Source organism: Stegostoma tigrinum, chromosome 10 (genome assembly GCF_030684315.1).
Source record: "Stegostoma tigrinum isolate sSteTig4 chromosome 10, sSteTig4.hap1, whole genome shotgun sequence".
Taxonomy (NCBI): Eukaryota; Metazoa; Chordata; class Chondrichthyes; order Orectolobiformes; family Stegostomatidae; genus Stegostoma; species Stegostoma tigrinum.
In genome coordinates, this window is record NC_081363.1 from 21,525,685 (window position 1) to 21,549,196 (window position 23,512).

A 23,512-nucleotide genomic window follows, 5' to 3' on the forward strand; every position below is an offset into this window, starting at 1 on the left:
CCCCTTCCCCTACTGCATCCCTAAACCAGCCCAGTTCGTCCCCTCCCCCCACTGCACCACACAACCAGCCCAGCTCTTCCCCCCCACCCACTGCTTCCCAAAACCACTCCAACCTGTCTCTGCCTCCCTAACCGGTTCTTCCTCTCACCCATCCCTTCCCCCCACCCCAAGCCGCACCCCCATCTACCTACTAACCTCATCCCACCTCCTTGACCTGTCCGTCTTCCCTGGACTGACCTATCCCCTCCCTACCTCCCCATCTATACTCTCTCCACCTATCTTCTTTTCTCTCCATCTTCGTTCCGCCTCCCCCTCTCTCCCTATTTATTCCAGTTCCCTCTCCCCATCCCCCTCTCTGATGAAGGGTCTAGGCCCGAAACGTCAGCTTTTGTGCTCCTGAGATGCTGCTTGGCCTGCTGTGTTCATCCAGCCTCACATTTTATCATCCAATTTCTATCCTATTGCTTTGAAAAACAGTCCACAATCCATTGAAGGGAAGTGTTCAGGTTATCACACAATGACCAAGCCATCAGCAAACAACAATTTTCACACCCTTATCTCTGATAACTTAGTTTAGGTTTAGTTTTCTCAGGTTGAAGAGCTTGCCATCTAGTCTGAATCACATGGATGTGCCTTTAATACTCTCATCAAATGCCCCAAAGTGCATGACCTCAAAAAATAGCGCAGGGACCCATGTTATGCCCAGGTGGTCAGGGTAGACATCACCATCAGTGACTGTGCATGTATTTCATACTGAAACTGACATTTCAAATTTATTTTAGCTCTATCAGGACCTTCAAGTTTTGCTAATACTTTTTGCAAGACTTCTCATGTTGAAAGCCCTCCTTAGGTCCATTGAAGTATACCAGAATCCCACCTGTTGTTTGTGTCATTTCTTTTGTATTTATCAAAGGGTCAAGGTTATGTAACAAGCGTTCCTGTTCTTCCTGAATCAATTTTGACTTTCAGGTGGATCACATTCCATTGTGTAGCTCAACAGTCCTTTCACTACAACTTTTGCTGGCATCTGTCAGCCTCTCATAAGCAAGAAGATTCCTTTATGATTTAGATTTTTGCCCTTTTTGTTTACACACCTGAGTAACTGTGATATCTTTAGGATTTTCTATCTTACATTTTGTGATATAGTTGTGTAAACTTGATGTCTAGTTGGAATTCCCCGATTTGCAGATTTTTCCAGTGATCCTTTCTGAGTCTGGGCATTTCCTTGAGGGTCAGGGTCTGATGGCTTTATCAAGCTTCACAACAGAGGTTTTGCTGTCCAGGTTTTCACTCCTGGGGATGTCTGAAAGCTTGTCTATAACAGCCCTACTTACAATGGATAGGCAGTTAAGCATACCCATAAAGTGCCCAACCCAGCTCTATTTGATAGCTGGCATGTCCAAGAAAGTAGATCCCCCGTCAGCACTGAGAACTAATGAGTAGCTGAGTATGGGAAGACCATAGCCAGTCTTCAGAGTCTTATAGAAATTCCCTACCCTGTTGATCAAGAAATGCTTGAAATTTGTTTGGCTTTTTGAATACTTTGAGCATCTTGTATCTTATTCAGCTTTTGTTTCATGTTCCCACCCCTGATGATATGATATGGCAGCTGGAACAGGCCTCCGTTGCCCCCTTCTGATGCCCTTTTCCTGACATCTTATCAGCTCATCCGCTCGTTGCCTGTATCCAAATCCTTGGAAAATCAGGCCTGCTACTTGCACCAGCAGAAGCCAATTGCTGTGATGTGGAAAGTATTCTCCAAACCGGAGGCTGAAGCAGATTTCAAAGTAACTTCCAAAAGGGAATTGGATAAATATTTGAAGGAGTGAAATGTGCAGAAAAAGGCCGGGATAGTAGAAATAATTGGATAGTTTTTCAAAGCACTACTACAGACACAATAGGCCACAAGATCTCTTTCTGTGATTTGATATGCAGCCTTAAGACGCAACATTGTCTGACTCACTGGGAGAACTGCCATGAGAGAGCTGCTAGGTACATAAATAAATGTGTTGCATATAGCATGCTGCTGTTACTCAAAATTGTATTGATTCCAATCTTACAAGGTCAATCAAATAGCACTTACTTCATTCACTCTGAGTCCATCTCCTAAAACCTTCATTTCATAACCATTCAACAGTTAAGGGTATATATTTCCCATTTCCACTGTTGTGGGTAAATCACCACAAGTTACTTTTATTTCTACTATTTATTAAGAAATTTCACAGGGTATGAATGGTGGTGTTGAGTGCCATCAGTGTTCATGTTATAGAAAGCATACAGGAGCAGCACATTCCATGGCTTAGGTCTCCAATTCTTATGAAGAAGAGTACATTCTGTTCTATGAGTATGAAATGTGGGGTGGTAGAATGCTACTTTCACTGTTCCGCAGAAAAGATGCTCTTGTCTTAAACAAGGTGTGGCTTATTGCAATCAGATAAAAGTTGTATTATTAAGGTAGAAATTATTACTAAGACTATTGGAAGACCTAGTAAAGCAAATCTGTCTCCTCCAAAATCCCAAGATGTTGTTCCCTTACCAATTCAAATCGTATGATGTCATCAAATTGAGTGGACCTTAATACATTTGTCAGCATTAATCTTTTCAAACTCAGTTCTTTGCACTGCACATTCAACTTCCAGATGTGAGAAATACAATGTGATTGTGCATTGAGTATAAGATTTGGGAGGTCACTTTGTGGCTGTGCTGGGCATTGGTTAGGGCACTATTGGAATGCTGCATTCAGTTCTGTAGGAATGATGTTGTGAAACTTGAAAGTGTTCAGAAAAGATGATGTTGCCAGGGTTTGTGCAATAGGGAAAGGCTAAGTAGACTGGGGCTATTTTCCTTGGAGCATTGGAAGCTGAGGGGTGACCTTATAGAGGTTTATAAAATCATGAGGGGCATGGATAAGGTATATAGACAAAGACTTTCCCCTGTGTTGGGGTTAGTCCAAACCTAGAGGGCATAGATTTAAGATGAGAGGGCCAAGATATAAAAGGGACCAAGGGGGAACTTTTTCACACAGAGGGTGGTGTGTGTATGGAATGAGCTGCCAGAGGAAGTGGTGGAGGCGAGTACGATTACAACATTTAATATGTATCTGGATGGAAACTTGAATAAGAAGGGTTTAGAGGGGTATGGGATGTGGATTAATATTTGAAAAAGGCTGATATCAAAGCACAACTTTTTCGAACTAATCTATGGGCTAGAATTGAATTAATCTTGTTTGCAAATTTTGTTAATTTGGTGACTGGAAAAATTCTCTAGATTTACTCATTTAAAATATTATGATTGATCCATTTAAAACTCATTTCAATTTTCAAATTTTTAATTCTGATCAGATTTGATGATTTTCGCTACAAATTGATAAATTTGTTCATCGGCAAGTGCAAAAATATGCACTGGAAGTTAATTCAAGTTGTTTGGTATTTACAGAACATGAGACAATATACAAACAATTTCCAGAGTTACAAAACATTGGGATTTAAAGCAGCTTACTAATACAAACGGAAAACTGTCTAGAATTTCCAACATTTTGGTACAATTAAGTTAATAAATCCAAACCAGTTGATGGCGCTGTAGTACAAGAAAAGGAATTTGTTCCCAGCTGATTTCTGTGATTATCTCCTGTGTTGTGGAAAACGTGAGATGATTTAAAATAAATTCTTGGTATATAGAGGTGACCTTTACAATTGCGTCAGATATGCATTTCTCCCTGATATCTTTAATCAACCTTTTGGTCAATTTGATTTTTGAGCTGTTTAGTGTACACATGTTATGCAAACAAGTAATGGGTCAAACTTTCACACACTCTTCACACAAGTGCTTGATATGACAGAAGTTTTGTTCAGTTTCAGTGGCTTGCAAACGTGTTTGACCTTAGCATGGTTGTTGAAATCTGATTTTGCTTTGTGTTTTTTGGTAGATATTCCGTTTAGATCTAGAGCAAATGCTGAAAAAAAACCTTTACTGTTAGAACCATTGTTGTAGCTGAATGGAATAGCAGGTGACAATAGGGTAATATCGATGTGGTTAATTTTACTGCACCAGACGAGAAGAAATGCACTTAATTTTTATTTATTTGCAAATACCTTTAAGAACCCACAACATCGTGGGCCGAAGGGCCTGTACTGTGCTGTATTTTTCTATGTTCTATCAGTGTTCCTTTTTATATTTTTTATATGTGTACGATATGTATATCTATGTATGCTGTTTTGTTGTAAAATGTGACTTTTTTAATGCATTGCTATTGAACTGTTACATATTTACTCACTCACCCAGCAAGAGCACAACTTGTATGTATGTAATATCTTTAACAAAGTAAAACATTCCAAGTCACTATTTACACCAAGTAACTTACATTTTAAAACAAGAATATGAATTATAAAATTGAAGTTTTGCTGTCCTCACAGCCAACATTAGCCAGACAGCACAGAGATCATGGATGACTTAATGTATGCAAGAGTTAGAATACATCAGCAGGATTTTGGATGAGCTCAAGATTAAGAGGCTTGGGCTGCATGGTGGCTCAGTTGTTAGCACTGCTGTCTTATAGTGCTGAGGAGCCAGGTTCAAGTCCAGGCTCAGGTGACTGTCTGTGTGGAGTTTGCATGTTCTCCCTATGTCTGTGTGGGTTTCCTCCAGGTGCTCTGGTTTCCTCCCACAATCCAAAGTTGTGCAGGCTAGGTGGATCGGCCATGACAAATTGCCTGTAGTGTCCAGGGATGTCTGAGGGTCAGTGTGAGCTTGTTGCGCTGAAGGGCCTGTTTCCACACTGTAGGGGGATTATATGATTGAGTACAAATCAGGAGGTTTGCCAGGAGAGTGCTGAAAAAATATGGATGTTAGTTTTAGCTACAGATAAGCTGAGAGAGAGGCAGTGCAGTGTATGTTTTGTTTGCCTGAAGTCATCATACAGGATTATACCAGCAAGGAAATTTGCAAGCAGGAACAGATTATACTAAAAGTGGCATCAACATCACTGAATACCCCACTGTCAACATTCTGGAGTTACTATTGACCAGACATTGATCTGGAACAGTTGTGTAAATATTCCGGCTGCCAAAACAGCAGGCTCAGAAGTCTGTAAAATCCTATGTAAAATAACTTGTCTCCTGACTCTCATGTGCCTGAACACCATCTACAAGTCAGGAGTATGACAAAATACAGTTGCGACAAAGAAACTCAATACCATCCATGACAAAGCAGACCACTTAGTTAGCATACCATTCACTCCTTCAGCACTTACTCACTTTGACTTTGCGTGCGTTATGACTGATGTATGCACTACCTACAAGATGTACACCCTACCCAGCTCCTGCTGGCCCCTCACCACATGCTATGGGGCATTTTGGAATGTGCAATGAATCAATGCCCACATGCATGGAATGAATGTAAGAAGAAATATTGATATATCTCCTCCTGTATCCCATTTAAAGCTAGTTTCTTTGCTGCATGCCAAAATTACCCTCCTTGCATGACCACTTCATCAAAGACTGTGCCTTCCTCTTGCTCAGTACAGACTACAGTGATGTCCCTTTAAGGTTTCAAACCATAGGTTGTAATGTCTTAGTGCTGCTTCAGCATGCCACCCGAATATGACTCATCCAATGACATGCATGTTCTTATGCAGTTGTGGAAAGGCAGGGTGTCGTGTTAGAGATAATGGGAACTGCAGATGCTGGAGAATTCCAAGATAATAAAATGTGAGCCTGGATGAACACAGCAGGCCAAGCAGCATCTCAGGAGCACAAAAGCTGACGTTTCGGGCCTAGACCCTTCATCAGAGAGGGGGATGGGGGGAGGGAACTGGAATAAATAGGGAGAGAGGGGGAGGCGGACCGAAGATGGAGAGTAAAGAAGATAGGTGGAGAGAGTGTAGGTGGGGAGGTAGGGAGGGGATAGGTCAGTCCAGGGAAGACGGACAGGTCAAGGAGGTGGGATGAGGTTAGTAGGTAGCTGGGGGTGCGGCTTGGGGTGGGAGGAAGGGATGGGTGAGAGGAAGAACCGGTTAGGGAGGCAGAGGCAGGTTGGAGTGGTTTTGGGATGCAGTGGGTGGGGGGGAAGAGCTGGGCTGGTTGTGTGGTGCAGTGGGGGGAGGGGACGAACTGGGCTGGTTTAGGGATGCAGTAGGGGAAGGGGAGATTTTGAAACTGGTGAAGTCCACATTGATACCATATGGCTGCAGGGTTCCCAGGCGGAATATGAGTTGCTGTTCCTGCAGCCTTCGGGTGGCATCATTGTGGCAGTGCAGGAGGCCCATGATGGACATGTCATCAAGAGAATGGGAGGAGGAGTGGAAATGGTTTGCGACTGGGAGGTGCAGTTGTTTGTTGCGAACTGAGCGGAGGTGTTCTGCAAAGCGGTCCCCAAGCCTCTGCTTGGTTTCCCCAATGTAGAGGAAGCTGCACCGGGTACAGTGGATGCAGTATACCACATTGGCAGATGTGCAGGTGAACCTCTGCTTAATGTGGAATGTCATCTCGTGTTGTTGGCTTTGCCCACCGCAGAGCAGAGATGAATCAACAATGGAAACAATATTGTCTTATTGTTATTGTCACGCTAACCCAATAGAAAATTTCTGATCAATGAACTGGATGAAGTCAATATTTGACTCCAGCCACATTCTCTGGCCTCTCAGATAAACAAAAAACCTGTGTTACTTGGGAAGTTTAGCCTGTCTGGCATATTGTACTATTTTTTGTAAAGTAAGATCTATTTAGTCCATACCCCCAGTACAAGCAGTCACTATATGAAGTCATCTTCCAAGTTTCTATTTTGGAAATCCCCTGCAAGATGCTGTAAATTGTTTATGCAAACATGCAAAATTGGAGCAGATGTAGACCATTCAGCCCCTTGAGTGTGCTAGGCTATTCAATAAGATTGTGGCTGTTTGTGTTTCAAATTCAGCATTTTTATCCATCTCAGTAACCTTTGGCTCCCTTGCCAATAAGGAATCTCATTTCCCTGAGATGAAGTCAGTGCTGCAAACTGGCCAGGTGACTTTGACAACATGGCCAGCTTCTCCCAGATGTAATAATCTGTAAACTTGTCATGTTGAGGGGTCCATATCATAAAGCAGCTAAATCCATCAACAGAAAAGCATTCTATGCAAGTCATTTGACATCATTGGTATCACATATCAAGAGTGTGTGCCAGATACCCTGGAAGCTGCCATGATGGCAGATAGAGTTTAATCTGGAGTTCGTGTGCATTTAAGAGGTCAGATGCTTTGCAGAATTGGTTACTGGGGTTCAAGGAGTACCCACTTCAAACATGGCTGACGATTCCATGACACAACACCCTTACTGAGGCCAAGCATTGATACCATTCTTTGAATAGGGCCATAGTACAGAGGACAAAAGGCCTGCTAAAGGTGAGTTTCTAAAGTTTTGGTTGATCTGGGGAAAAGCTACAGGACAGACAGTGTGTGCCACATAATCCTTACATGCTAGGTTCTGTACAAGGAGTACAGTGTGGGGAATGGATGTGATGGAGGCTGACAATCTGGCAAGGAGGAAGCTGGGGGCATATAGCAAGAGGAAACACCTTCTGCATGGTAGATTCCAGCAATGTCAAGTCCAAAAAGCCAGAGACACCTAATTGATACCCAGTTCTAGTAGATGAGAGCTCGGTTCAGTGATCTTTAATCAACTGATAAATTGTTGTTGCTCCAAAGGTGAGCAGGCTGTTTTAGTTCTAAGGCAAATGCAGCTCATGTTTATTTGTTTACTGTTGCTTTTGCTGCTGTTGAATAAAAGTACAGGGGCAGCACAGTAGCTTAGTGGATAGTATTGGTTCTTTGTAGTGCCAGGAACCTGAGTTCGATCCCAGCTGCAGGCGACTGTCTGAGTGCAGCCACATTCTCCCTGTGTCTGCACAGGTTTCCTCCCACAGCCCAAAGATTATGCCGGTTAGATGGATCAGCCATGCTAAATTGACAATAGTGTCCAAGGATGTTTGGGTTGGGTGGACTAGCCATGGGAAGTGCAGGGTTGCAGGAGTGGGGTGCCTTTGGGTGAGATGCTCTTCAGAGAGTCGGTATGGATTTGTTGGATTGAATGGCCTGTTTCCATACTGTAACGATTCTATGATGGTGACTGATTTTGACGTGTTCGGAGGTTTTCTGGTATGTGATGGTCCCACATTGAACATAAGATGTTGGCTACAGTTGGTATTAGGAAAGAATAGTAGTCACTTAGAGAGGAATGTTGGGTGGGATGTGGCTAAAGACAGGTAAACTGTTTGGCTTGGTGCTTAAACAGTGATAGCTGAAGGAAAGTGCAATTGTGTTGCAAGCAAGTGTCGTCCATTCCACCCATTTTCCCTCAGAAGCATTGGCCTGTGGATGCTGTGGCACTTTTTATACTGTAAAGGACAACACTTGACTGGGTACATGGCTAGCATTCACAGATGGCACCAATGTTCAGAATATCAGGATATATTCGCAATGGTGAATAAAACCAAATAATTGCAGATGCTGGAAATCCGTAACAGAATCAGAAATTGCTGGAAAAATCTCAGTTCATCTGGCAGCATCTATAGAGAGAAAGCAGAGTTAATGTTTCAAGTCCAGTGACTCTTCTTCAGAGTTAATTGTAGCCAGGAAGAGCTTGGTATACATGCTAGAGAAAGGACGGGGAAATGGGAAGTAGTGAACAATTGGTGGAGATGGAGCCCTGAGAGAGAGAAAGACAGTTGGTCAGACAAAGGAATTGATAAAGGTCATCCTGGGAGAATGAGTAGCTGCTAATTAGTGGCTAGGGACCATTAGTGGCTGACAATGTAGTGTATATGGTATCAGCCCATGCAATGATCAGGCCTAGTGTGTGGGCGTTAAGGTAAACACATGGGAGAAGGTGCTTAGGCCCTAAAATTATTGAACTTGATATTGAATCCAGGAAGTTGCCAGGTTCCCAAGTTGAAAATAAAATATTGTTCTTCCAGCTTGCACTAAGCTTTAAAGGAGCACTATAGCAAGATGGAGATGTTCGCCAAAGAACATAGTGATGTGTTGAAATGGCAGATAACTGGAATCTCAGGGTCATTTTTGCGGAGAACCATCTAGATCCTGTAAAGCTCCAATAGCTGAAACTTCAAGACACTTGAAAATGCCTAAGTCTGTGTAAACAAACAAATGTCAAATTTACCGGATCTGTTAATCCAGCAAAGGTTCAGATGTTTCAGGAAAGTAATGGTTGTCTGGGTAGTCAAATGAGAATACGTAACTTGGTGGAAAGTTAAGATTGAATCCTTTACTTAAAGTTTTTCTTAAAGGTATCAAACCGCCTCTGTGGAGTTCATTGCTTCTAAGTAGTGTACTGTTGGTGAGTTTTTTTTTCATTCATGGGAAGTGGGCTTTGCTAACTGGGACAGCAGTTATTGCCTCCCCTTATAGTTGTGCAAACAGAAAGACAATCCTGAAAATTGGAAAGCCCAGGAATGGGTTTGGAATCTTGGAATGGGGACCTGGCTGCCATTTTTAAATGACTCCAAAGTTAACTTGATTTGATGAAAATCTGGCCCCATGTATCTATATGCTCTGTGCGAACACATTCCTAGTATAAAGAATATATCAAGCTTTAGCTTCTTACAATGTCCCCTCTGTGGAAGATCCACCATGTCTCTGTTCCTGATCACCACTGTGTGGACATACATGTTTGTGAGAATGTTGAGTTTGTGACTAGCCTCTGAGGTTGTCTGCAGTAAGAGAGATTGGGACAACACATCCATAATAGCACAAACCAAACAGAGACATGCCAGGGAATTCCTGAAGGCCTGGTATTCCAACTGGATCTCCATCAACAAACACTTTGAACTGGACCTGATACACAAACCATTGAAAAATAGAACTGGAAGTGATGCCAACCACTCCAGCAAACCGAGGAATATAAATAGCAAGCAGGACAGAACACCAACGCTTCACCGGAGGCGCACTGATGATGTTAACCTATGAGGGTGACGAAGCATCTGCAGTTAAACACACCGGCTCGGTGAGCAAGTCTACATCCACGTCCACAACCTGAGTTACAAATCTTCTCAAAAACTTTAAATGGGTGTAGATTTGGGAGGTGAAGTAGCACAGTGATAATGTCAATAGACTAGACCCAGGTTAAATTCTAGGGACACAGGCTGAAATGCACATTAGCACATGGGTGCAGAAAATCAAAAGACTAGCTCACCTTTTCAAGGGTAACTAGGGAGAGGCAATAAATACTGGCCCAGCCAGTAATGCCCAGGAGTGAATTTTAAAAACCCCACTTAAGTAGGTGGCAAAATTTGCATTCTATTAAATTCAGAATTAAAAAAACCAGCCTAATGCAACCTCATGAAAGCCCATCAGATTCACTATTGGTGAAGGAAGTCTCATCCTTACCTGGTCTGGGTCTACACGTCACTCCAGGGATGGGACTGACTCTTAATATACCTCTGAAAAGGCACCTAGTGAGACACTCCGTTGCAGGGGCAACAAGGATCAGCCTCACCAACGATGTCCACATCCTGTGAAAGAATTTGAAAAAGCAAAACAAATCATAGAAACAAAAGCCAACTTATAACAAAAAAGAAAAACTGAAAACAACTTCAGACTGAGAATGAGATTGAAGTGCTGGAAGATCCAACTGCCGATTCAAAACCCTGAACAGAAATTGTAATTTTTGAAATAAGTAGTGAGAATTTACTTTGCCTTGTGGCTTTCTTAATTACTTCTTTTATTTTTCTGTCTTGATACCTTTTCTATTTTTGCAGTTTTCACTTTCTCTTTGTTCATGCTGTGCTCTCTCAATGACACGGTGCTGTTGTTTGATCTTGGGGGAGGCACGGTTATGAGGTCTTTGAAAGGGACAGTAGGTATTCTCTAATCAACCTGTCCGGGGATGTTATCACACACCTCCTGAGCGAGTAACACTTGAACGTCAGCCTCCTGGCTTCCAAGTAGGGACACTACCATTGCACCACAAGAGGGGCTATATGCACCTTGATGGCCAAAGGGTTATCCGAGATATTGAGCCAAGATTGGCATTGGTCTAGCAAAAGTGAGGCCTGACTGAACTGACATTTGAAGGAGATGAAGTTAGCGTCATAGTTAACCTCAGGGGCACTGCTTTCTCTCCATAGATGCTGCCAGACCTGATGAGTTTCTCAAGCAATGTCAGTTTTTGTTAAGAGATTTCAGGCCATCCACATGTCTCTGTTTTATTTTGATGAAATTAGGATATTTGGTAACGGCCTGGGGACGTGCAGTTGGGCAGTTTAATCAGGACATCCGTTCCAAAGCTACAGCAGCTCACTGCTGTGTCCACATCTGCCTGGTCACAAAGACTTAAGTCAGAAATCAGCTGAGGACCAGCTTGTCCCACCCTCACGCACCCCCTCCTGAGTCTGGGAGGATTACTGCTGAGGGAACATCACAGTATGGGAGGGTCATTGCTGCAGGAGCACTGCAGTGTGGAAGGGTCAGTGCTTAGGGAGCATTGCACCGTGGGATATTTAGTGCTAAGGGACTGCCGCACTGTCGGTGGGTCAGTACTGAGCGAATGTTATATTGTCAGTGTCAGTGCTAAGGGAACACCACCCTGTCAGAGGATCGGTGTTGAGGGTGCACCAGTGTCAGAGGATCAGTGTTGAGGGAGTGTCATACTTTCCAAGGGTCAGTACTGAAGTGGTGCTGTATTGTCCAAGGGCCACTGCTCAGAGACATCACACTATGGGAAGGCCAGCAGTGAGGCAGAACTGCACCAGCAGAGTAAAGATTAATCGCCCGTGGCCTGTGGAAATTGATTCATCAAAAACCTTCAAAAGAGGATTGGAGAAATATAGAAGTTTATAAAATCATGAGGGGTGTGGATAAGGTGAATAGCCAAGATCTTTTCTCCAGGGTATGGGAGTCCAAAATTAGAGGGGATAAGTTTAGGGTGAGAGGGGAAAGATTTAGAAGGAAGCTGAGGGGCAACTTTTCATATTATATGAGCTGCCAGAGGAAGTGGTGGAGGCTGTGACAGTTAGAATATTTAAAAAGCATCTGGATGGGTGCATGAATAGGAAGGGTTTAGAGGGGTTTGGGCCAAATGCTGGCAGATGGGACTAATTCAGTTTAGGAAACGTGGATGAGTTGGGCTGGAGGGTCCGTTTCCACACTCTGAGTTAATGACTTTCACTCTGTAAATCCTGACTTATGCTCACTACCCTGCTACCTCCAGAAGCTGTTCCTAACAATAAGGTACGTCAACCTCTGGTAGGCACAGCCATGAAAGACATCTGCAGCTCAGGCAGCAGGTCACTTGATGATGATCCACAGCAGGAACTGGGCTTTTACCAACTTGCTAGTTGCAAAACATGCTGGGTGTCAGACATGTCCACACCACAGCGTGGGTGAATCAGTTTATCATTGAACAAACCAGGAATTGAATCTGAGTGTTTTTATTCCCCATCGTCACAGTGCTCCAAACCACAGTGCCACCTTTCTAAATTCGAGATGCACCTGGAGGATGTATGTAGTCAGCTGAAATTTTGAGGAGTTGTATTCTGTGTGGAACTTGTTAAAAAATCAATATACTGTTTTAATTAACAAGTGTGAAAAGAAGCGGATGATTTGATCTGGTTTCTGTCAGTGAGGTGTAAGTATCGGAAGCTGTGCTATATGAGTGTTTCACAGTTAGGGGCTTCATACAGAGAAAGGCTTTAGTTTGGTTTCACTATTTATCCTGTGGCTCCGAAGGACTGGGTGCATGTTACATCAGTGGTCTGCGGTGCTCGATATTTACCTTGCTGGTGCAGTTGAAAGTCTCAAGACTTTCAAGTCGGTGACTTGGAGTGCTAATTGGCAGAAAAAAATGAGGCAACCTCTGTGCATTTCATGTGTGTCTCGGAATGAACTATTGTGCACGGTTAATTGGGTCAACCGGGCAGCTATTTTGCACAAGGCACAAGGGTCCACGTTCAGAAACATGACTGACTGGTCAATTTGATTTTACGGTGTTGATTGGAGGAGGAATGTGACCAAGACTCCCCTGCTATTCCTTCCCCTCACCTCACCTCTATCCCCTCATCTTTTTCCTCACTCTGTTTCTCCTCCAACCCACCTCCTACCCCCTCATTCCCCCTTCTTCATTCATTCATTCATTCATTCATTCATTCTCTCTCTCACTCTTTCTCTCTCACACCCCTCTCTCTCTGTCTGTCTCTCTCTCACCCCTCTCTCTCATGTCTCTTTCTGTCTCTCTCTCTCTTACCACCCCCCCCTCGCGCTGTCCACCCCATCTCTTGCACTCTCTTTCCCACCCTCTCTTTTACTGTCTTTCCCCCTCATTCTGCTCCCCTTTGCACTCCCCCACCACCCTCACCTTGCTGTACCCTTCCTTGCTCTCAGTCCCCCCCACCTCACTTTACCTAACCTCAGCTTACCTCATATTTCATCCATTCAAGCAGCAGTAGTGCTCCTACTTCTGAGCCAAGAGGCTTGGGTGTAGGTCCCAGCTACTCCAGATGTATGTCTGAGCAGCTTGATTTTGTTTAAAAAAAAGTCCGTCCTACGGCCATTTATGTCGAGCAGCTTGGACCTCTTGGACCAAGCCTGCCTCAATGTGCAAAGGAAGTTTAACCGCAGTGGACACAGCTGTAGAACAGGGGACAAATAAAGAGACCAGCCATTCTCCAATGGCAGGTCTATGTCCTCTGACTTAGAGCTCTTGGCCTGATGCACACACCCCACCACTCCATGTGATGGAGGCCTGATACTGAGAAGTTCCAGGGGCCTGGAGGTGCAGTCTTTCAGAATAAGACATCAAAGAGTGGCCCCCGCCTGCTGTCTGGGTCAGTTGGGGAGGATCCCGTGTCAACTACTGGGATGTGGGTAGAGAGTGAAATGAAAGAGTTCTCCCCAGCTTGCTGGGCTTCAATATTAAGTCCTCAACCAACATTTTTTTAAAAATTTCTGGGCTGTTGCTCTCTGTGGGATCTTGCTGTCCTCAAACCAGCCAATTTGTTATGCGTTAATGCCCTGGGACAAAGTGCAAATTGGCTTTTCCTACATTGCAACCTCTTCAGAAAAAGTGCTTAATTGGGTGCATTGGAGCATGAGTTTGGGATAGGGGTTTTGAAGCCTGCGGATTATAGTGGAATGGTGGCAGTCAGAATTTTGCATTTCCGAATGTTTTAAAATTAGCTCAAGGGCTGTGAGCATTTCTGGCTAGGCCTGAATTAATACCAGTGTCTAATGGCCAGTTATGTGTCAACCACACCGTTTTGGATCTAAAATCACGTGCAGGCCCAGACCAGGTCTGGACAGCAGATTTCCTTCTCTGTTTAGTGAACCAGGCGACTTATAGATGTGGAGTCAAGTCACAGAGGCAAACTCTTCACTCCAACTCGTCTGCATCAACCAGACATTCCAATCTGACCTAGTCCCATTTGCCTGCACTTGGCCCATATCCCTCTAAACCTTTCCTATTCATTTACCCATGCAGATGCCTTTTAAATGTTGTAATTGCACCGACCTTTACCAGTTCCTCGGGCAGCTCCTTCCACATATGCATCACCCTTTGTGTGATAATGTTACACCTCAGGTCCCTTTTAAATCTTTTCCCTCTCACTTTTAACCTATACAGACTAGTCTTGGACTCCCCCACCTCAGGAAGAAGACTTTGGCTATCCCCCTATTCATGCCCCTCATGATTTTATAAGCCTCTATAAGGTCGTCTCTCAGCCTCTGATGACCTAGTGAAAATAGCCACAGCCTATTTAGCCTGTCCCGATAATTCAAATCCTTCAGTAGCGATAACATGCTTGTAAGTCTTTTCTGCACTTGCTTAATACCCTTCCAGAGCCTTTCATGACAATTGCTGGTGATCATCCTTAGCTAGCCTTTTATTTTCAGATGTTTATTAAATTCAAATTTTGTTGTCTGCTGTGGTGCGATTTGAAGCTGTGTCCCCAGATCATTTGCCTGGGGTTCTGGAGTGCTGATCTTGCAACATTACCACTACGCCTCCTTTGAATATCAAACAAAACACTGAAGTTTGACATTAAGCAGGAGGATGCAGGAAGAACGGAGGAAAGATGATAGCATCGAAAGAATGCAGATATATCAATATTTTCCAATCCATATTACATAACAGATTAACCTTTACCAGAATCTCAGCCATCGCAATAAAATTCGCTGCCCCCACATTGAGCTGTTTCTCAATCAGTTCTCCTTGTGGAGCACAGAGTAACACATTTTCCTAGTTCCCAGAAAGGCACAATGCGTTGCTGAGTGATAATTGCTGAAGTAAACCTTCAGCCGAGCACCTCCAGCTCACCCACTACTGAAATTTAGTCGAGTGTTTAAAGTATTTTAAAGGTCAGGTATTGATTTGAGTGGATCACAGCTGAACTGCAGAGTGCTAGGACTTGCGGTGGACTTGGCGGGGTGGGGGGAACAACCATTCTCTTCAGCTGCAAGTTCCAAGTTTTTGTTTGGAGCTCACCGCTTGATTCATGTTTCAGCGAGCGTTGTCCTCTGTGTGAAGTGTGGGTCCTCAGGTCTGAAAGGGGAGGAATGGAGTAAATGCTCCCTGATTAGGAAGGTTGAGAAAAGAAACGCACCAGGAAGCCTCAAGTGTTAAACAGGTGCGAGCATTTGTGTAGCACTTTTCACCATCCTAGGATAGCCAATGAAGTGCAGTCATTGTTGAAATCTAGGAGACATGGCAACTGACAGGTGCACAGCACTGACCCTCCAACAGTAAGTAGCCTCCTTGGTACCAACAGTGCAGTGCTCCCTCAGCACTGAACCTCTGACCATGTGGTGCTTCCACACTGCTGAACCTCCTGCTGTGTGGTGCTCCCTCAGTGCTGACCCACAGACAGTGTAGCACTCCCTCAGCACTAGCATTGTGAGTATCGGCCTGAATTAAGAGCTTAATTCCTAGAATGGGGCTGGGACTCAGAACCTTCTGATAGTGGGAGGAGACTGTGACCCTCTGAGCAGTGTTTGACACTGCAACCTGAAAGAACAAAGGAAGCAGGCACATAGGAACACTGCCAGCTTCCGGTTCACCTTTGGACCACACTGCATCCTGACTTGGAACTCTATCAGTTGTTCCTTCAGCGTCACCGTATTAAAATCCACTGGCAGCTCTGTGTGTGTCTTGCACCACACAGACTGCAGCAGTTCAGAAAGACAACTTACCACCACCTTTTCAAGGGGCAATTAGGGAGGGACATCTAGACAGAGATTCTCATATTATTGTATCTGAGCGAGCCTTGCCAACTTGCAGAAACTCGCTCTTGCTGAGTTATTCGGTTAGAGAAGGTTTGCCAAGAGGTATCTCACATTAGCAATTATACACTTAGTTACCATGGGTGCATTTGTTATGTGTTGATGCCTTGGGACAAGGTGCAAATTGGCTTTTCAACTGGACACCATTCCAAAGATGTGAATGCGGTTCTCTAACAGCCTCACTCTTTGATTGTTTGCCTACAGGATTCTTTGACCTTTCCTGATATAATGTTAGAATTGTGCACAGCCTTTGGACCCTCATGTCTGTGCTGAGTTACTGAAAGGGCTGTGCCATTAGTTCCAGTCCCCCCATGCTGTCGCGACCACTGCTATGCAAACATATCCTTCGCCTGTGTCCATCAGCCCCCTTTTGTAAGTCACCCTGCCCTCTTTTGCACTAACTTATCAGACCACAGTGAGCTCACTGTGTTAAATGCATTTGCCACAATCCGATTTTTTTGGGGCATCCAGTTATTGCACCTTTAGGATTTTTCCACTCCAAGAGGGAAAAGTACAGTAGATACCTGAAATCAAAACAGGAAGGGCTGCAAATACACAGCAGGTCAGGTCGTCCCCTGTGGTGAAAGAGAGGAACATGTTAAGTGCGGAAGTATGGCCTGATGATTTATTGCTTGGCTGTTAATCCAGAGACCCAGGTAATGATCTGGGGACCTGGATTTGCAACCCATCAAGGCAGCTGGTGGAATTTGAGTTCAGTAAAAATCTGTAGTAAAGAATCTAATGATGACCTATGAAACCGGGGTCGATTTTTGGAAAAAGCCTATTGGGGGAAGGAAATCCTTAACTGGCCGGGCCTACATGTGACTCCGCACCCACAGCAATGTGGTGGATTCTTGACTGCAATCAAAGAGTGAGGGGGCTGGAGAGACCTTCACAACCGCATTACCATTTTTTGGAATGGTGTCCACTTGAAGAGCCATTTGCATTTTGTTCCAGGACATTAACACAACAAATTACATTAAGTCAAAAAATAATTTTTCAAGGTAGAAAGATATGGATCAAGAGTAGGTCATTCGAGTTTGCTCCACTGTTCAGTTTAGATTTTGCGCTGAAGACGATGTCTTAATCCATCAGCCTTTGAATCAGCAGTGGTTGATAGTACCCCCCCTTCCCCAAACAAGGCCAGAGTGCAGCATCACACAGCATCTAATGCCACTATAGACTCCTGTAATGATTTGGGGAACTTGTAGGGCAGGGTGGCCACTTGACACTTTTTTTTAACTAGGGACTGCTGTCTCATCTGCTGAATGCTGCCAGTCTGTATCAGGCTGGGGAAGGAGAGGTGGATTCTGCCTTTGGTTTTTCCCCATGCGCTGTGCTGCTAAGCTGGGGATTTACAGCAGCCGTTTGATGATGACCTCAAATACAGAAATTAAAACCGGCACCTCTCTCCCTGAAACAGAAATACGGAGTCTGTGTTCTGCCATCTTCTCATTACATGACTGCTTTGCCACTCGCTGCTTGAGTGTTTCACATTCACGGTTCGGGTTTGTAGCCTTTTTCTTATTGGAATAAAATTATTTTTAATTCTTTTGTGAGACCTGAGCGTCACTGGCTGGCAGTATTTATTGCCAGTCCCTAGTCACCCTTAAGAAGCTGACTTCTTGAACCATTGCAGTCCATGTGCTGTAGGTAGACCCACAATACCCTTAGGGAGGGAATTCCAGGATTTTGACCAAGCGACACTGTGGGAATGGCGATATATTTCCAAGTCAGGATGATGAGTGGTTGAGAGGGGAACTTATAGGGGGTGCTGCTCCATTTTGCTGCCTTTGTCCTTTTAGATTCAAATGGTCGTGGGTTTGGAAGGTAGTGCCTGAGAATTTGTGGTGAATTCTACAGCGCATCTTGCCAATGGTGGCGGGAGAGGATGGTTGTGGATGTAGTGTCAGGCAAGCAGGCCGCTTTGTCCTGGATGGTATCAAGTGTGACATCAAGTGTCAACAGAGCTGTGCCCACCCAGGCAATTGGGAGTGCTTTGTAGACAGTGGATGGGTTCTGGGTAGTCAAGAGGGGAGTTATTTGTAGTATTCCTAGCCTACTGTATTTATATGGTGGGTTCAGTTGAGTTTCTGGTCAATTGTAAACCCCAGGTTGTTGATAATGAAGGATTTAGTGATAGTAACATCCTCAAATGTCAAGGGGCAGTGGTTAGATTGGCTCTTGTTGGAGATGGTCATTGAGCAGTGAGAATGTTCCTTGCACTTTGGCAAAAGTTCTGCCGATAGCAATAGACAATTACAGTTCATTAGCTCTCAAAACTTGGCACTTAGGTCTAAGATAAGAAGTTTTATTACTCAGAGGGCTGTGAACCTATGGAGTTATCAATCTAGGAGGACTGTAGAAGCCCAGTCTTTGTGCATATTTGAGGTAGAGATCGATGTATTTCTGATTACGAATGGCATACGGGGGTATGGGGCTGGGATGGTCAAAAAGCATTAAAGTGATTGTGTCGAGTGGTGACTCAGGCTCATTGGGCCGAAAGGTCTGCAACAATATCTGCCTGTGATTCTGATCTGTTCTGGTAAACTGTCTGAATGAAAAGTCTGCCAGTAAGAGAGCCACTTACTGCACCCCTGTGTTGTATTCAGAATGCCGTCTCTTCACCCCCTCCACTAGCTTCACTGCTTAATCTTGGTAGAAGCAACAAAGCTGTTTCTCAATCCCATTCGCATCCTCTCCTCGGAGACAGGAAATTGTCTGCACTTCCCCTTGCACTGACATATCAATAAAATTCAAGAAATAGAGTCTTGAGCAGTGGACATGGAAGCCTCAGGCTGTTGAAATTTCATTCAGTTGTGGTTTTTTTTTACAGTCAGTTTAAGTTAGGTGGTTCATAGTTTGGTGCCTACTTTTTAATTGTTTTGATCTTGTTTACAAATTAGAACAGTAAGTCTCACGTCTGTCGTCTGCAAGGTGTTAGAAAGGATTCTGAGGGATAAGATTTATGACCATCTGGAAGAGCATGGCTTGATCAAATACAGTCAACACGGCTTTGTGAGGGGTAGGTCATGCCTTACAAACCTTATCGAGTTTTTTGAGGATGTGACTAGAAAAGTTGCTGAGGGTCGAGCTGTGGATGTGGTGTATATGGACTTCAGTAAGGCATTTGATAAGGTTCCCCATAGTAGGCTCATTCAGAAGGTCAGGAGGAATGGGATACAGGGGAACTTAGCTGCTTGGATACAGAATTGGCTGGCCAACAGAAGACAGCGAGTGGTAGTAGAAGGAAAATATTCTGCCTGGAAGTCAGTGGTGAGTGGGGTTCCACAGGGCTCTGTCCTTGGGCCTCTACTGTTTGTAATTTTTATTAATGACTTGGACGAGGGAATTGAAGGATGGGTCAGCAAGTTTGCAGACGACACAAAGGTTGGAGGTGTCGTTGACAGTGTAGAGGGCTGTTGTAGGCTGCAGCGGGACATTGACAGGATGCAGAGATGGGCTGAGAGGTGGCAGATGGAGTTCAACCTGGATAAATGCGAGGTGATGCATTTTGGAAGGTCGAATTTGAAAGCTGAGTACAGGATTAAGGATAGGATTCTTGGCAGCGTGGAGGAACAGAGGGATCTTGGTGTGCAGATACATAGATCCCTTAAAATGGCCACCCAAGTGTACAGGGTTGTTAAGAAAGCATATGGTGTTTTGGCTTTCATTAACAGGGGGATTGAGTTGAAGAGTCGTGAGATCTTGTTGCAGCTCTATAAAACTTTGGTTAGACCGCACTTGGAATACTGCGTCCAGTTCTGGGTGCCCTATTATAGGAAAGATGTGGATGCTTTGGAGAGGGTTCAGAGGAGGTTTACCAGGATGCTGCCTGGACTGGAGGGCTTATCTTATGAAGAGAGGTTGACTGAGCTCGGTCTCTTTTCATTGGAGAAAAGGAGGAGGAGAGGGGACCTAATTGAGGTATACAAGATAATGAGAGGCATAGATAGAGTTGATAGCCAGAGACTATTTCCCAGGGCAGAAATGGCTAGCACGAGGGGTCATAGTTTTAAGCTGGTTGGTGGAAAGTATCGAGGGGATGTCAGAGGCAGGTTCTTTACGCAGAGAGTTGTGAGAGCATGGAATGCGTTGCCAGCAGCAGTTGTGGAAGCAAGGTCATTGGGGTCATTTAAGAGACTGCTGGACATGTATATGGTCACAGAAATTTGAGGGTGCATACATGAGGATCAATGGTCGGCACAACATTGTGGGCTGAAGGGCCTGTTCTGTGCTGTACTGTTCTATGTTCTATGTTCTATGTTCTCCACATCTATTCCCAGGCCCAAGGGGTAAAAAAAAAAGGCGTGTATTTATATCGCATCTTTCACAAGCATTGGGTGTCACAAAACACTTGACGGCCAAAGAAGTGTCCTTTAAAATGTAGCCATTGTTGCAATGTAGCAGCACAGCAACTTCCCACAAACATCAAAAGTGAAACTGATTAGATGATCTGTTTTTGTTGAATCAGGGATCAATATTTACCAGGATACTGTGGCTAACACCACTACTCTTTTTTGTGTTATTGCCTTGGCAATTTTATGTCCAGTTGAGAGAACAGCCAGGCCATCATTTTAACATCCCGCTCAGAATGTAATGTCACTGTTATTGCAGCATTCCCTCAGTACGATATGAGGTATCAATTTTGATTTTTGCGCTGAAGTACTGGAATGGGATTTGAACCAATACCGTCCTGACTCTGAGGCAAGAGTGGCACCAACTGAAGTGTGGCTGATACTATAATGGAAATGTAGTAGGAACAGTGATTCATTTTAGTCACTTAGCTCTTTGTGAGGTGCAAAGCATCGTTACACTATGGAGAGAATTCCTTGGAGCCCAACATACATAATCCTCTTGTCAATCAGTTGGACAGTTTTAATTTTTTTGCCTCCATATGGGTTTTCAGCTGTGGTGTGATCACTTCCTTCTCGACATCCTCACTATGCAGGGCAACGACCATACAAATAGCTGCTTCAACCCTTTACCTGGCAGCCAAAATTACAAGGTACTTGGTTATGTCAACAAATTCTGGAGTTCCCTTCCCCCACCCAACAAGTAATGACGCCAGTCTTCAAAAGATTTGACAGATGTAGCCATCCTGAAAGCAGGCAAGGGTAATTGAAAGCTCCAAGAGAGAGAACACCTCTCGAATACAGCTCTGTCATAAATTAAGTGACAGCAGAAAGAAATAATCCAATTGGTTCAGTATCATCAGACGAGTGATGGGGAGAATCAGCCAAGGATTTTCATTTTATTCAAGCATGGATTCTGGGAATCCAAAACAAAACAGAAAATGCTGGAAAGATAACAAAGTGTGGAGCTGGATGAACACAGGAGGCCAAGCAGCACCTCAGGAGCACAAAAGCTGACGTTTCGGTCTTAGACCCTTCATCAGAGAGGGGGATGGGGAGAGGGTTCTGGAATAAATAGGGAGAGAAGGGGAGGTGGACTGAAGATGGAGAGAAAAGAAGATAGGTGGAGAGGAAGAGGTTGCAAGAGAGTTGCAGTGGGAGAGAGATTCCCTGAGGTTGGTCCGGAGGGTAATTTCTTCAGGTTAGGCATCCCTGGGAGAGGCTTTGCAGTGAGGTTAAAATTGTATCAGAGATAATGGGAACTGCAGATGCTGGAGAATCCAAGATAACAAAGTGTGGAGCTGGATGAACACAGCAGGCTAAGTAGCATCTCGGGAGCACAAAAGCTGATGTTTCGGGCCTAGACCCTTCATCAGAGAGGGGGATGGGGAAAGGGTTCTGGAATAAATAGGGAGAGAGGGCGAGGTGGACCGAAGATGGAGAGAAAAGAAGATAGGTGGAGAGGAAGAGATTGCAAGAGAGTTGCAGTGGGAGAGAGATTCCCTGAGGTTGGTCCGGAGGGTAATTTCTTCAGGTTAGGCATCCCTGGAAGAGCCTTCGCAGTGAGGTTAAAATTGTACCTGAGATGCTGCCTGGCCTGCTGTGTTCATCCAGCTCCAAACTTTGTTATTTTGGATTCTCCAGCATCTGCAGTTCCCATTATCTCTGATACAATTTTAACCTCACTGCAAAGCCTTTTCCAGGGATGCCTAACCTGAAGAAGTTACCCTCCTCCCTCCGGACCAACCTCAGGGAATCTCTCTCCCAATGCAACTCTCTTGCAATCTCTTCCTCTCCACCTATCTTCTCCTCTATCCATCTTCGGTCCGCCTCCCCCTCTCTCCCTATTTATTCCAGAACCCTCTCCCCATCCCCCTCTCTGATGAAGGGTCTAGGCCCGAAACGTCAGCTTTTGTGCTCCTGAGATGCTGCTTGGCCTGCTGTGTTCATCCAGCTTCACACTTTGTTTTCTTGGATTCTCCAGCATCTGCAGTTCCCAGTATCTCTGAGAAAATGTTGGAAACACTAGCACGATCATTGATTTGTTTTTATTTCACTGCATTTTCTGTTTTTGCTTCCATTTTATTGCTTGGGTCCTGTCTGAAAATTATTGCTGAATGAGCCATAATACCAATAAGCCTAACCCCTTCTCTCACTATCTGTGTAAGATAATGAATAATTTCACACTCCCAAAGAACTCCAGCTCTATGTTCGAGTCACAACTTTATGGTGATGCAAGATTCTTTGGTGACTTTACTGGGTGTATGTAGAGAGGTTGTTTCATCTTCCGGATGATCTGGACCTAAAGTCATGATTTCAGAATAAGGGGTCAACATTTAAGGCAGATGAGAAGGAATTTCTCCCCTCAGAGAGTAAGTGAATCTGTGGAATTCTTTGCCACAGAGGACTGTCGAAGCTAGCTTATTAAGTACACTCAAGATGGAGATAGTTGCATTTTAATCAGTAATGGAATCAAGGGTTAGTATAAAAAGCGAGGAAAGTGGAATTGAAGATGATCAGATCAGCAATGATCTCATTGAATGGCTGACTGACCTACTTCTGCTGCTACATTTTATGGTCTTATGAGCAGAAGGGTGAGTGAGAAGCGAACTGAAATGTTTCTATATCATGCAAACTGCCCAGCAATTTCTATGTTGGGGGCATATTTAGTCAAACTTGAAAAATGAGGACGTGCTCCCCCACAGTTAGTGAGCAAATAGATGTGAATGCATCTGAGGGGATTGCAAAGGAGACCTACTAGGATATTGCCTGGGCTGGATGGTTTTAGCTATGAAGAGAGATTGGATAGGCTGGGATCAGAGATAATGGGAACTGCAGATGCTGGAGAATCCGAAACACCAAAGTGTGGAGCTGGATGAACACAGCAGGCCAAGCAGCA